Below are 14,118 nucleotides of genomic sequence, written 5' to 3' on the forward strand. Positions count from 1 at the left end.
CAGCAGGTTTAAGGTTGATTGATGGCTGGTCTGTCTCCGGCAGCAGGTTTAAGGTTGATTGATGACTGGTCTGTCTCCGGCAGCAGGTTTAAGGTTGATTGATGGCTGGTCTGTCTCCGGCAGCAGGTTTAAGGTTGATTGATGGCTGGTCTGTCTCCGGCAGCAGGTTTAAGGTTGATTGATGGCTGGTCTGTCTCCAGCAGCAGGTTTAAGGTTGATTGATGACTGGTCTGTCTCCGGCAGCAGGTTTAAGGTTGATTGATGACTGGTCTGTCTCCGGCAGCAGGTTTAAGGCCTCTAGAGACTCCAGGCAATATGAACTTGGATGGGAATGATAGCAGCACGACAACAGTTGTGATGACAAGAATTGTCTTTGTGTCCGGACTGAGGATGGATGGCACATGGTTCATTCAAAGAGAGCTGAGCTTCCTGGTTGTCTCATTTCCTGGAAGATTAAGCAAAACATATAGGTTGTAAGGTTATTGCGCAGGGATGAGGACATCTTATTCATAGCATCATATTTTACACAGTGCACTGTCTGGCATTATTAACAATTACTTCCGCAACTGTTTTACAGAATAATAACACTACAATGACGTTTAGACCAGCTCACCAGTGGAGTAGTGTGATCATCCTCGTCAGACTCTGACAGGTTGGACAAGTCAGTGGTGCTCCAGGCCTCCGGACCCCTCGAAGATGTCCACTGAGTGGGAGGTGTCAGGCCAACCTACGTTTGACAGAGAGAACCTCTAAAATACAACCACCTCACATGGCAAAGGCCTCACTACTTACTAAACATATCCACCTAAATGTCACTTATACTAGACACTTTCAAAACAATTCATATAGAATACCTTTCCACTGACTACACAAACTAAATTCCACTGTAACATGCTGGAGTTTCCAGTGGAAAAACCTCACTGACAGGCCCATCTTATAGACATAGAGTATGCTCTACTACTAAAGTGAGTTGGTGTGACAAAATGGCTGCTGTTTCCCACGCTGACTCACTGCGTCGGTTATTGTGCCACGGCTGGGGGGAGAAGACCACGGGGTCTGTGAGGGCGGAGCTGGTGCATCCTAACGATGCGGCCTCCTCTGTGCTTAGGGACTGGTCTGGGATATTACTGTGAGGAAGGACATCAAAACAACCTGAGGAGCCAGCGATCTGCCCGGGACTCCTTGACATGCACACCGTCGTACGAGCCGGACTGTCCCGAGTTGCAAAGGTATGGGGCAGAAAAATAATATCCACATGGTCACAGGTTTGGCCTCAGGCACCTTATCCTCTAGATCCCCCAAACTCCACCCTGGACCTCCAAGCCAGATTCACTGCTTTGTTTCATTGTTCCCCTCTAATCAGGGACTGATTTAGACCTGGCACAATTAATTATCAGGTAGAACAGAAAACCAGCAGGCTCCGGACCTTGTAGGGTCAGAGTTCAATACCCCTGCTCTAGATCACACCACAGAAACAAGCCTGACATCACAGTCAGTAAGTTGAAGATGAGTTGAATCCAAGGTATAATGATGGAAATCCAGAACAAACAAACCCACATGCTATGACCGATTACATTTTAAAAAATGTCCATGAAATCAGAATGATCTCTTTGTTCACCATGCAAATTGTAAAATGGAGAGATGAGAGGACATGAGAGGACATGCAAAGAGCATCACCTGTCAGTAGAGGGAGGAGACAGAGGAGTCTTCTCTAAGAGTTGAATAGGGGGAATGTCTTTGGAGAAAGAGGGGGAGAGGGAAAGGGAGGGGGGGCAGATAAAAGGGACTTTAAAACTCCAGGTAGTTTAACCAAACTACTAGCATGCAGACAGACACCACAATAGAGGACATGGGGAACAAACACCCAACATGGAAGCTGACAGACAAGTAGATCCAAAGTAGAAACCTTGGTTGGTGAGTATTTCCCTGATCTCTGTGAGCCAGGCAATCTTGATCTGGACTGTCGGGGCCTCGGGAACACAATCACAGGGAACAGTACTGTGTTTGTCAGTGAGTCAAGAAGACCAGACAGAGACCACTCTGTCACTTGCCAAAACCCAGACTAGACAGAGCACAAGATAATCAAAATCAAATGATCACTGATCTGGCCCTCACCTGAACAACATACACCTCCTCTCTGCCACTGTACCAGAGCTCAAACTTTTCCACATCTCATTTGACGTTCTCTGTGATCCCAAAAGCACTCATTTGCAGAGAAAACACAATTAACCATTGAAAGCGTAATGATTGTCCCTCAATAAAATTGAACATGTGGGTTCATATGATAAGAGCAGCAGTACTAGTAGTGCCCTCCCAGCATTACCTTCAGGCAGCGCTTAAAGCTGTAGAAGGGGGTGCGGTCGTGGTCCTCCCCATGTTCGTCACAGCGCTTGCAGAAGAGCAGAGCGTGCTCATGCAGGAAGAGGTGCCACTGCATGGGCTTGAAGTGGGTCAGCTCCTTCATCCGCGTTGGGCCCCTCTTATGGCTGATCCACACACTGAAGGAACCCTGCATCAGTACCCGCCACAGGTCACTCAGCTCGCCCTGGGGAAGCAGCCAGACACAACACAACCCAGCATGGTGGGATATGGTAGGACACAATTATTCCAAAATTCACTTTGTAATAATTAGGAAAAATTATTCCTTCTCGCTAAGTCACTCATATGGTCTCTCACTCACACTCTTTACCTTATACCCTGTGATGGTGATCTGGTACATGGAGTATTTCACAGACTTGAGGAGATCCAACATGGCCTCTAGTGCCCCCTGCAGCTGAAATATATACTCACTGTCCACGCTGTGCTTCTACAGCTCCTGCTGGGAAAGACAGGAGCCCAGAGGTCCAATGTGTTACAATGGCAATGTCACAATGTTAAAACTCATACATGAACCATCTAAGTCAAGATGTTGTTGGCTGAGCCCAAGCCCTACTGTACCTTTAGTAGCAGCTGGTACTTAGTCAGCCTTTGGACTGGCTTTCGGAGGTATGAGTTCAACCCCAGTTTGTGCTCCAGCTTTTTCTCACACTCCTGCAAAAGATGGAGACGGAAACAGTGGCGACCCATGCCTGTTCTGTATGTTAATTTGGCATTAATACATGTCACATATCAGTTTGCAAACAATGTAAAAAAAATATATAACATCATTGAGTTAACAAACAAGCATGGTCTCTTTTTTGCTTTCTTAAGTAAGGCAGCTCCAAAATGCAGGTGTTTCAGCCTAGCTCAGTGCTTTCTGTGGTGGTGGGGCAGCCAGCGGAAAATACAGAGCATAGGGGTTGGTAATGTTCTCTAGTTGTGCCGTGATTGGCTCAGTGTTCTGTCACTCATGGAGACACTACGTCAACACAAAATCTACAGAGAGAGCTCGAAAATTCAAGCCCCTTGGGTGCTGCCATAGAGTTACATTAGAAGTGCCCATCCAAGAAGGCTTCAAGGTCATTGGCCACAGATAAAATGAGGTAAAATCACGTTATATCTACCGTAGCATTGATTGGACTGAGCATGTCAACATCATACTTTCAAAATCTTAACTAGCAGTCATCATCATGAATCAAGTTGACAATCTACTGCAAATCCTTTTCAATCCTTGTCATATGAAGAGAAATTATAGATAAAACGTATTGGTGCTCATCAGCCATTGGACATAAACATTACACAACAAGTTGGAAATTGCAAATTCAACAATGAGTGGTTTGGAAGGAATCAGTGGCTAACTGCAAGCGTTGCAAAGCAATCACTAGCCTACTATTCAGTTTTGTCGGTGTGTAGGGTCTCTTTTCCAAGCTTAAAAGGATAAACATTCAACACCATGGGCCAGAAAAGTTTGAATACATTGGCCATGCTGTCATTCCAGAATGACTTCTACCGTGTTCAAAACAACTGGAAACTCAGAACTTGGAAATCTCAGACTTCAGTGAGTTCAAGACAGCTGGGAAATCAGAAAAAACTAGCTCTGACTGGGAAAATAAGTTTTGAACAGTCATCCAACTCAGAATTCCAAGTCGGAAACTCGGGCCTCTTTCTAGAGCTCCGACCTGAAAATCACTGACGTCATGATTCAACCTTGTTTTTTTTCAGAGTTCCCAGTTGTCTTGAAGGCACCATAAATCCAGAGAATGACAGACTTTGAGGACAAAGATTGATGGCAAAATTTGCCCACAAGGACTGCCGTGCCACCTTCCTGTTCAAGTGTGCACAGCACAACAAGATGAGCCCAAAAATGTATTGTATGCTGCTGCATAAATTATGTAATATGCCAGGGAGATATGTATACTGTAGCTAAGAAAGTAATACTAAGTGTATGATGTGTAGTAAGCTGTTAGTAGCTCATGTGCCTCACCTTAATAATTTGGTCCATTTCCCCCTCATAACTTAGCCTACTGTCCTGACTTGGTGGTGCACATGTAGCCTATAGCTTGTTTAGAGAAATGTAATCATTGAAAATTGTAGGAGCTTTCATTGTCTGCTCATATGCCATTTATTTATCCTACGGTTGTAATGCGTGCGTACTGGCGGCAGAGAAGTCAGGCGCAGGAGAGCAAAGACTGTTACTACGGTGCAGTTTAATTAAAAAAATCACCGTGAACAAAAAGCAATAAATAAATACAATGGGACGAAATCCTTTGCATGCCAGACATAACGTGCACAATCTCTTACAATCAACAATTCCGGACAAGGACATGGGGGGAACAGAGGGTTAAATACACAACATGTAATTGATGGAACTGAAACCAGGTGTGAGTGAAGATAAGACAAAGCCAATGGAAAATGAAAGGTGGATCGGCGATGGCTAGAAGGCCGGTGACGTCGACCACCGAACGCCGCCCAAACTAGGAGAGGGACCGACTTCGGCGGAAGTCGTGACAACGGTTCTGACTTGGTGTACAGGGAGAATACTGTAAGACTGGCCCATGTTCTGAATTCTGTCGCTGTACATTTCAAAGGTGCTGAACAAATAGTTATATTGACTACGTCCGTCCTAGCTCGCTCATTAATGTCTTAATCGAAATGATGGATTGCCTCTTATCCGCTTGTCGTCCCCTTATGCCATAGTTTGTACATCTCAATTGTCAATAGAAATAACATTTGTTTAAGCAAGTCAGCCATATCAGCTATGTTTTTACAAAGGCCGTAAATGAGGCTGAATGAACTGTTTAGCTGACAGACAAGGCTCTGCTGATAGCCAGGTGTAATGGTGGTAATGATTCACTCCATGGTGCTGTAAAGAAAGCTCTGCTTTTGGGACAGCTTTATGTAGGCCCTAACAGTTTGTGGGCACCGTTTGTTACCGTTATAGTGCAATTCATGTATTTGTTTGTGTTGTGTTGTGGCTTTGCTGGCATGCCCCACTAAGACTTACATGCTAAAATCGCCACTGGACGGAAAGATTGAAGAAATGTCTCATATTTATCCAGAAGACACACATTTGTCAAAACTATAACTTCAAATAAAAAATAAATAAACGTTTTATCAATAGAGTAAAGGGTATTTAAAAGCAGAAAGTAAGTAGAAGTGCATCTCTGGTCAATAAAAAAGTTTGACAGTGCACTTAGCGAGAGTACCTGGATGAATGGCCAAGCAGAGCACTGTCTCCATAGCAACTCAGAGTGTGGCTTGTTCTGACAGTAGCGCTCGTACACCTGAAACTTTTCTTTCTGAAAGGACAGTGAAATCTCAATAGAATGTCTGTAGATGGTTACAGTGGTCTCGGACTGATGACCTCATACCACATGCTGACAGTGGGTCAGAGAGGGGTGATCACAAGCTTGCTCACCCATTGTAGAAAGCAGGCTCCAACCCTCTGAGGAGTTTCCAGGCACTCCTCCAAGTCCTGGAGGAAGGTCCTGTAGAGAGGAGGAGGGGCGGACATGGCAGGCTTAACTTCAATCAATACACTATTCACTCTGTAAAAAATTAGTCAGAGCTTCTGCTCATCAGTGCCTCGGTGTGTGTGTGTGTGTTTGTGTGTGTGTGTGTGTGTGTGTGTGTGTGTGTGTGTGTGTGCGAGAGAGACAGAGAAAGAAAGAGTATATCTGTGTGTTTGTGTGTACATCCTTGCCTGCTGTGGAATTTGTAGATCTCTGGCATATTTCCAAAGAGAACAGGGTGATCCATCTCCGCTCTATAACCCTAGAGAAATGGAGACCTGGTTTTATCCTGTACCCTTTGGGAGGGTTTGTGTGTCTGTGCAACTGTCAAATGAAACACCTTACCAGCAAGAGAGAGAGCAGCTCCTCAACATAGATCCTCTCTGTCTCAATAAGCTCTTTCATTATGTGGCTGAAGACACAGAGCACAGTCAGCAAGATGCACAAAGAGAAAGAGTGAGACAGAGAGAGACAGAGAAGCACCAGTAAGGGGAATTGCTTTATTAAATTAAATGATGTGACCCTGATGAAACATTCTGGGCAGATAACAGACAGATAAACAGGTGTTGAAACCAAACTGGAGTCGGACAGTACATGCAGACTGATGTTGAGTGGGGTGTGGTGCTGTTTCACTGTTTCAGCTGGACTGGTCTCTCCTCTCCCCTCTGGCTGTAGGAGAGACAGCTGCGGTTCTCCTCATGATCATGCAGCACCTCTATCTGGAGAGGAGAGACCGGAGAGGACACAAGTATTGTGTCAGCATGGAGTTTAGTCAACATGACAAGCTGATGAATGATAAACCTCTCTAGAGCACATAGACCATGTGGAGGACAGACAAAAATATGTTATACCACACTGGAAGAAATGCTAATACTATTCACATCAAAATCAAATCAAATCAAATATATTTGTCACATACACATGGTTATCAGATGTTAATGCGAGTGTAGCGAAATGCTTGTTCTTCTAGTTCCGACCATGCCGTAATAACTAACAAGTAATCTAACAATTTCACAACAACTACCTTATACACACAAGTGTAAAGGAATGAATAAGAATATGTACATAAAAATATATGGATGAGCGATGGCCGAACTGCATAGGCAAGATGCAGTAGATGGTATAGAGTACAGTATATACATATGAGATGAGTAATGTAGGGTATGTAAACATTATATAAAGTGGCATTGTTTAAAGTGACTAGTGATACATTTAATTACATCAAGATGGCAAGATGCAGTAGATGGTATAGAGTACAGTATATACATATGAGATGAGTAATGTAGGGTATGTAAACATTATATAAAGTGGCATTGTTTAAAGTGACTAGTGATACATTTATTACATCCCATTTTTAATTATGAAAGTGGCTAGAGATTTGAAATGTAAAGCTGGGACATTCTATGAATACTTCATTAATGCAGTAGATGTTACAGAACTTTTTGATCTTCATGTGTAATAACCCAACTCCCACCATTGTAGGGCTTTCCGAGCTGCCCTCTTGCCAGGTAAGAGTTCAAAAGAGAACCTTGAGTTGAGAACCGAGTTGAAATCTAGACCTGCAGACAGGAAGACACACAGAATGATTATAAAATAAATACAAAATACTTCACCTGACCTGAGGGAGACAGGCTGCTGAATGTCCACTATTATTCTTGAAAACCTTTTCTACCTAATACCTAATAATCAGATTGTGAGAAGTACATTTACATCCAGCGTCCCTTAGGCCTGAGTAAGAGTTGTATTTATAGTAGCTTACTGTGGTTGAGGAAGAAGAGGGGGGATTTTCTTCGGGGAGAGTGCTCAGGCCAAGGGGCCACTAGCTGGATGGGCCGCACCTAAATGTCAGCCAGCTTCCTCAGAAATGCTTCTGTTGTGCATCATTCACTGCATGGCAGACAGCATCTCAATGGCCCCCCCAAACTGAGTCTGAGTGAGTGAGTGAGTGAGTGAGTGAGTGTAAGATAGGAAATGTTACTGATAGAAATCGATAGTCCTACAGTATTTGATCTGCATGACAGACCTACAGTATTTGATCTGCATGACAGACCTACAATATTTGAGCTGCATGACAGGCCTAATCAAATCGAATCAAAATCAAATCAAATGTATTTATATAGCCCTTCGTATATCAGCTGAAATCTCAAAGTGCTGTACAGAAACCCAGCCTAAAACCCCAAACAGCAAGCAATGCATGTGAAAGAAGCACGGTGGCTAGGAAAAACTCCCTAGGAAAAACTCCCTAGAAAGGCCAAAAACCTAGGAAGAAACCTAGAGAGGAACCAGGCTATGAGGGGTGGCCAGTCCTCTTCTGGCTGTGCCGGGTGGATATTATAACAGAACCTGGTCAAGATGTTAAAATGCTCATAAATGGTCAAATAATAATAATGGTCAAATAATAATAATCATAGTAGTTGTCGAGGGTGCAACAAGCACGTCCGGTGAACAGGTCAGGGTTCCGTAGCCGCAGGCAGAACAGTTGAAACTGGAGCAGCAGCATGGCCAGGTGGACTGGGGACAGCAAGGAGTCATCATGCCAGGTAGTCCCGAGGCATGGTCCTAGGGCTCAGGTCCTCCGAGAGAAAGAAAGAAAGAAAGAGAGAATTAGAGAGAGCATATTTAAATTCACACAGGACACCGGATAAGACAAGAGAATACTCCAGATGTAACAGACTGACCCTAGCCCCCTACACATAAACTACTCCAGCATAAATACTGGAGGCTGAGACAGGAGGGATCAGAAGACACTGTGGCCCCATCCGATGATACCCCCGGACAGGGCCAAACAGGCAGGATACAGTATTTGATCTGCATGACAGGCCTACAGTATTTGATCTGTGTGATAGACCTACAGTATTTGATCTGCATGACAGACCTACAGTATTTGATCTGCATGATAGACCTACAGTATTTGATCTGCATGATAGACCTACAGTATTTGATCTGCATGACAGACCTACAGTATTTGATCTGCATGATAGTTCTACAGTATTTGATCTGCGTGACAGACCTACAGTATTTGATCTGCATGATAGACCTACAGTATTTGATCTGCGTGACAGACCTACAGTATTTGATCTGCATGACAGACCTACAGTATTTGATCTGCATGACAGACCTACACTATTTGATCTGCATGACAGACCTACAGTATTTGATCTGCATGATAGACCTACAGTATTTGATCTGCATGACAGACCTACAGTATTTGATCTGCATGACAGACCTACAGTATTTGATCTGCATGACAGACCTACAGTATTTGATCTGCATGATAGACCTACAGTATTTGATCTGCATGATAGACCTACAGTATTTGATCTGCATGATAGACCTACAGTATTTGATCTGCATGATAGACCTACAGTATTTGATCTGCATGACAGACCTACAGTATTTGATCTGCATGGTGGAGACAGTTGGGAAGTGCTGGCAACAGTAGGTTGTTGATAATGATAGTACAAGCTTGTGTTGGTAATAGTGTTACAGTAGTTGCATTGTAGTAATGGTGATAGAAATATGTGATGTTTGCCTTGTTGGCAGTTACCGGATGTTATCATCATACAGCAGAGCTTTGGGGTGAAATGATAGTGATAATGGGATGAAATGATCCAGTGATAATGGGATGAAATGGTACTGTAAAGGCACAAGGCGAGACCTAGATGCATGAGGCAGATGGTTAGAGTCCAAAATGTTTATTAACCATCCAAAAGGGGTAGGCAAGAGAATGGTTGTGGACAGGCAAAAGGTCAAAACCAGTTCAGAGTTCCAGAGGTACAGAATGGCAGGCAGGCTCGAGGTCAGGGCAGGCAGAATAGTCAGGCAGGCGGGAATGGAGTCGAGAAAAACAGGCAAAGGTCAAAACCGGGAGGACTAGTAAAAGAGAATAGAAAAGCAAGAGCACGGGAAAAACACGCTGGTTGACTTGAACATACAAAACGAACTGGCACAGACAGACAGAAAAGACAGGGACAAATACACTGGGGGAAATAAGTGACACCTGGAGGGAGTGGAGACAATCACAAGGACAGGTGAAACAGATCAGGGCATGACAGGTACAGTGATAATGGAATGAAATGATCCAGTGATGATGGGATGAAATGATCCAGTGATGATGGGATGAAATGATCCAGTGATAATGGGATGAAATGATCCAGTGATGATGGGATGAAATGATCCAGTGATAATGGGATGAAATAATCCAGTGATAATGGGATGAAATGATCCAGTGATGATGGGATGAAATGATCCAGTGATGATGGGACGAAATGATCCAGTGATAATGGGATGAAATGATCCAGTGATAATGGGATGAAATGATACTGTATGGCTTGGAGCCAGGCTGGATGGAAAAGTGACTGATACTGAAGCACAAACTATGGAGCAGGGATGTATACCTGTAGCTGAGGACCTCAGGGCTTTGGCTCAGACACCACCACCAATATTTACACAAGAAGCAACCTAATATCACACAGTCAAACTCTCAGTCATTTAGTAAGTTCACCATTCTGCCATTCTCACTGTTAAACATGTGTGTGTGTGTGTGTGTGTGTGTGTGTGTGTGTGTGTGTGTGTGTGTGTGTGTGTGTGTGTGTGTGTGTGTGTGTGCATACCACCACCAGATGCAGCAGCAGTTGGCATATGCGGGTGAGGGCAGCCCGTTTGGCTTGGATGGCGGTGGTCAGCAGGTCACAGTGGTGTCGCAGCTGGTTACAGCGCTGGTTGATCAGGGCCAGAGCGTAGTGGTGATTGGTTGCCAGCTGCTGGCCACGCAGGATGATGATCTGGGCCCAGCCCATCTCCTCCTGACAGCCACCACAATCACAAAACCCCATCCTACTCTACCTGTCTGGGGAAGTTTATGCTTCTCTGGCGGAAACTGTCATCTAATGAAGATGTACTAGATCAAGGTAAAGTGTGAGGCTAGTTTGTGTAGTGGGACCATGACCTGTGCGTGGCTAGTTTGTGTAGTGGGACACTGACCTGTGTGTGGCTAGTTTGTGTAGTGGGACTATGACCTGTGTGTGGGTAGTTTGTGTAGTGGGACCATGACCTGTGCGTGGGTAGTTTGTGTAGTGGGACCATGACCTGTGTGTGGGTAGTTTGTGTAGTGGGACACTGACCTGTGTGTGGCTAGTTTGTGTAGTGGGACTATGACCTGTGTGTGGGTAGTTTGTGTAGTGGGACCATGACCTGTGCGTGGGTAGTTTGTGTAGTGGGACCATGACCTGTGCGTGGGTAGTTTGTGTAGTGGGACCATGACCTGTGTGTGGGTAGTTTGTGTAGTGGGACCATGACCTGTGTGTGGGTAGTTTGTGTAGTGGGACCATGACCTGTGCGTGGGTAGTTTGTGTAGTGGGACACTGACCTGTGCGTGGGTAGTTTGTGTAGTGGGACCATGACCTGTGTGTGGGTAGTTTGTGTAGTGGGACCATGACCTGTGTGTGGGTAGTTTGTGTAGTGGGACCATGACCTGTGCGTGGGTAGTTTGTGTAGTGGGACCATGACCTGTGCGTGGGTAGTTTGTGTAGTGGGACCATGACCTGTGTGTGGGTAGTTTGTGTAGTGGGACCATGACCTGTGCGTGGGTAGTTTGTGTAGTGGGACCATGACCTGTGTGAGGCTAGTTTGTGTAGTGGGATGCTGACCTGTGCGTGGCTAGTTTGTGTAGTGGGATGCTGACCTGTGTGTGGGTAGTTTGTGTTGTGGGATGCTGACCTGTGTGTGGGTAGTTTGTGTAGTGGGACCATGACCTGTGTGTGGGTAGTTTGTGTAGTGGGACCATGACCTGTGCATGGGTAGTTTGTGTAGTGGGACCATGACCTGTGTGTGGGTAGTTTGTGTAGTGGGACCATGACCTGTGTGTGGGTAGTTTGTGTAGTGGGACCATGACCTGTGTGTGGGTAGTTTGTGTAGTGGGACGCTGACCTGTGCTCGGGTGTCCAGTGACTCCAGTGTTTTCAGTAGCTGTTCTGTCTGGACCACAGTCCCGCCCACTGCAGTGACCTCCTTCTCCTGACCAATCAGCTGGTCCAGGGTCTCCTTAATCTGAGCAACAGCAAAAAGGAAGTTACTACTTTTAACACTAAATGTTATTACTGCTTGTTGGTCAACAGAACCCAGATTGACACGTTTTCACCCTACCACTCTAAACTGGCCACATTAAAGCTCATCTCATACAGTATCTCATCAGTTTCAGGTGATGCCTCTCACAAAACCCATCAAAAGCCATCTCCATGTCTCGTAGTTGTGCCAGAAGCCTGAGGGAAACAGGTGGAACACAAGCTACAGGTGAACACTTAAATCTTTCAAAACAAGAATCCCTCCAGAGCATGGCTGCTATTACGAAGATAACCTGAGGTCAAAATATACTACACACCAATGTGAAGACACACTTTATTTTTATTTTTAAAGTACACCTGAAAATGAAATTATTGTTATGATGTGTCATTAATATGTGAAAACCAAAAAATTCATACAAATATATGTAATACAAGTTTATTGTACCTCTGTACTGTGTGCCAGTCCTGTTAGATATCTCTGTCCTCCTGGCCATCAGCCTCTAGGTTGGAGAGCAGGTGACGGCCCTCCCTCATCACTGACCTGATGTCATCCTACAAATAATTCTTATTCCACAAAATCATCTCTTGCCTCTGGATCACTGGCGTTTCCTCTCGGGTAGCCCTAAAATTGGGTTGGAATTACAGAGAGAGCCCAAGGCAGATAAGTCGAAAGAGAAGCATGAATTGGGGTGAGTAACTTCCGATCTGATGTTCAAGAGTTCTTGTCGGTTGTAAGAAATAATAGCGGATACATTTAGTAAAAATAGAGTAAAAATAAACTACAAAATAATCATAAAATAGCAAAGTTGGGTCAGACCTGGCAAATCGGCGGCCATCTTGTTCATCAGACTGTTCTGTTCTACTCTATGCTCTACATCTACAGACTTACAATGAAAGAACAATTTTGAGGTTGTCATGGGAGATGTCTTACTTTCAGCCGCCTGTATTGGTCAGTGTGGGACATGAGGAGGAACTCGATGGCGTCGGCCTCATCTTGTAGCTCTGTCTCAGCGAGCTCCGTGCCGAACGACTGCAGCAACTGGGCTATCTCCTTTACCGTCACAGCAAATCTCTCAATAGTCTGAAGAGGGAGACAAACAGTAATGCATTTATGTCTCTTAACAAAAACCCTAATTTGTTATGTATTCTGTCACATTGCAAATCTAGGCTGCCTTGCTGTGTAATTGTGTACATGTTGTTGATGTGGACAGTATTCCAAAATAACAGGTCTGCCTATAATTGCTGTGTTGCTGTAGGTGACACTGTGGGACTGCATGTTTACCATATGAAGGACAATCCAGTCACTATGGCAGTACTCCAGAGTTCCACCAAACTCTGAGGTCAGCTGGTTCTCATCGATGCAGCAAAGCATGTCTGTAACTGAGCTGAACATGAACACCTGTGGAGGAACGCAGAGTGGCAGACCAAGGGGTACAACATAGAACCATGACAACCAGATTCAATAATAGTCACTCATCATCACATTACACTAACATGTCGAAGACAGAGAGCCTAACAGACCCCTCCACAGTCTTTATGTTATGTCAGACTGTTGAAGCAACTAGTCTAACGTCCACAGTGATCATCCCATACTGTCCCTTAACCACGTTATTCACTATATTGGTATTTGCTGAACAATCCTAACAAGACTTGGTTTCATCATCTTCACATCTTACAGGCATCTTAAGTCATCCTGGCTGAAGCGGAGCCCGAGGTCAGTGCCTGAGGGACTCTGAAGGAGGCTGGTGAGCTGCAGGACCATCACCAGGTGGACATTCCCTGGGAAGGACATCTGCAGAAGGAAGACAGGAGGAGGAGAGAAATATACAACTTTATTATCTTTGTGGTACGACTGTTATTATATCTGTGGTATAACTGTTATTATCTCTGTGGTACGACTGTTATTATCTCTGTGGTATGACTGTTATTATCTCTGTGGTACGACTGTCATTATCTCTGTGGTATGACTGTTATTATCTCTGTGGTACGACTGTTATTATCTCTGTCTTATGACTGTTATTATCTCTGTGGTACGACTGTCATTATCTTTGTGGTACGACTGTTATTATCTCTGTGGTACGACTGTTATTATCTCTGTGGTACGACTGTTATTATCTCTATGGTACGACTGGTATTATCTCTGTGGTACGACTGTTATTATCTTTGTGGTACGACTGTTATTATCT

General features: G+C 44.5%; 1 pseudogene; it reads right to left on the reverse strand.

Annotated features, from left to right (window-relative positions):
• Positions 1–662: 662 nt before the first annotated feature.
• Positions 663–13,816, reverse strand: LOC115202639 (guanine nucleotide exchange factor DBS-like; annotated as a pseudogene).
• Between the last annotated feature and the right edge of the window lie 302 nt (positions 13,817–14,118).

The sequence above is a fragment of the Salmo trutta genome, chromosome 12 (assembly GCF_901001165.1).
Source record: "Salmo trutta chromosome 12, fSalTru1.1, whole genome shotgun sequence".
In the NCBI taxonomy this organism is placed as follows: domain Eukaryota; kingdom Metazoa; phylum Chordata; class Actinopteri; order Salmoniformes; family Salmonidae; genus Salmo; species Salmo trutta.